The 1967-nt window shown below is 40.1% G+C and overlaps 1 long non-coding RNA gene across 1 annotated transcript; it reads right to left on the reverse strand.

Moving 5' to 3' along the window:
* Positions 1–414: 414 nt before the first annotated feature.
* LOC120443481 lies at positions 415–1037 on the reverse strand. The gene is made up of 3 exons (XR_005615446.1): positions 991–1037; positions 633–701; positions 415–522 (listed from the first exon to the last, which is right to left on the reverse strand). It is a non-coding gene; the product is annotated as an uncharacterized LOC120443481 (long non-coding RNA).
* Between the last annotated feature and the right edge of the window lie 930 nt (positions 1038–1967).

Below are 1967 nucleotides of genomic sequence, written 5' to 3' on the forward strand. Positions count from 1 at the left end.
AACAGAATGCAGCTCAAGTTCTCCTGCAGTGGGACTTTTCTTGTAAAATGCCTTTTATTGGAGAACTGAAAATGACACAAAAGCTTGAAAATTGTTTTAGTTTCTGTTCGCTTCTTCCACCACCCCCTTTTAAACATCCTGGAATTACCCCTGATTCACACAGATGTGAATGAACAAATGCACAAGCAGGGTAGTGGGAAAATAACATTGGAAAGCTGGTCTGGAGCTTTTGTTGCACAACTGCTTAGCCTTTAACCATGCTCAATTTCATTTGTTCTTGGACACATTTAACGGTCTCTAAAGTGCCTTCCTTTGTATTCTATTTTTTTAGTATTCTCTGGGAGTATCAGGTTGATGGTTCTTTGAATGACTTATCTTTTCCTCTCCCTTTTCAAACTGTTTAAGACTCATATCCAACAGAGTTCTGACCCATTTAGAATGTTTTTATGGAGGCATATTTAGGAGGAGACATGATGCACATCAGTAGGATGTTGAGCATAGGGCTGACAGGCCAAATTTCACCTGAAATAGAATGACAAGTAAAACATCTAGGATTAGGACTAAGTTATGTCCCAGGCTGTGAGAAGCATAAAGTTGTGTATCACAGTTGGCAATTTGGTACTGTACTAGACCTTGCCGTGAACCTGTGTGGGCAGATGTGCTGCTCTGATTTGGCCGTAGGCTCGCAGTAGTAATCCAGTCTGCAGGGTGGAGATTGAACATGGAAACAGATCAGAGCGCTTTCTGTGTAGATCATGCAGATAATCGTGAGGGTCATATAAAATGGGAGAGCACAGTGAAATAATTATATATTCTGACAGCAGTGTATTTTTATAGCGTTCTCACATTTTAACATTTTCAACTTTCACTTAAAAATTGATACAGTGATGTTGGATACTTGGTTAATGATGTCGCAGGTTTTTAAAAACAAAATGACAGAGTCAAAATCGATATGTTCACTCCTAACACTACCTTGCTTCACTTACTTACATCTTGGAATTTATTTACATCACTTCTTCCAATCAGATGGTCTCAGTCTGTGGCACCAGAAATTATAATTACTCTAACTTGCATAGTTCATTAATGAGTGATTCCTGATATTATTTCACATCTTTCACCATTTACTTATCTTACATTGTTTTAGAAAGTACACAGATCCAGTATGTCTTTCCTTTAAGAAAGGTACAGTATTCCCTCCAATTAAGTAATAAATGTCCAAGTTGTCATACAAGAGTCTTATTCTGTTTGTGATGTTAAGTTAGTATCATTAAGGCTGACTTACCTAGAAGTCCCTTGGCTCACTGATTAAAAATGTCTTTTAGCGCAGTGCTATGCTGACATTCACCTGTACTGAGGGCTAATGCTCTGCCTGACTGAAAGTCGGGCTTTGTCCCCCTCACCCCCCAAAAACACACCGACACCACAACACACACAGTCACACAGAGGTCTATAATGTAGACCCAGACCCTGAGCACACACTGATTAGCACGACGAGGCTACAAGCTTGGCACGCTCAAGTGCACAGCTATGGATTAGCGGTTAGGCTAGCAGGACTCCTTGATTATGCTCTTTGTGGTGACAACCTGAGCACAACTCCATTATAATTGACCTCCTGTTAAACCAAGCCTGCTCTTACTTTCCCATAATGGTTGCTCTGAATAAACCTTTAGGTTCTTTAGGTGATGCGTGGCCACAACTCACATGGCATTTCACTATGCAATTATCACACAGAGGTAGACCTCCTGCTCCCCAGACTTTATTATCATGCCATGCTCTTTGGATCCCCCAAATGGTAATTATCTCACCATGTTCACAGGTGATTCAGCATGAGTTCCATTAGTCTCTTGGTAGAATGCTGTTACATTAGTTCATGGCCTCTGGTCTCCTGTTAGTTTCCAGGACACAGTAATGACAAATTGGAGCAGTCTCTGAATCAAATCTCTAGTAAAAAAAAAAAAAAAAAGAAA

The sequence above is a fragment of the Oreochromis aureus genome, linkage group 2, assembly GCF_013358895.1.
Source record: "Oreochromis aureus strain Israel breed Guangdong linkage group 2, ZZ_aureus, whole genome shotgun sequence".
NCBI classification, from domain to species: Eukaryota; Metazoa; Chordata; class Actinopteri; order Cichliformes; family Cichlidae; genus Oreochromis; species Oreochromis aureus.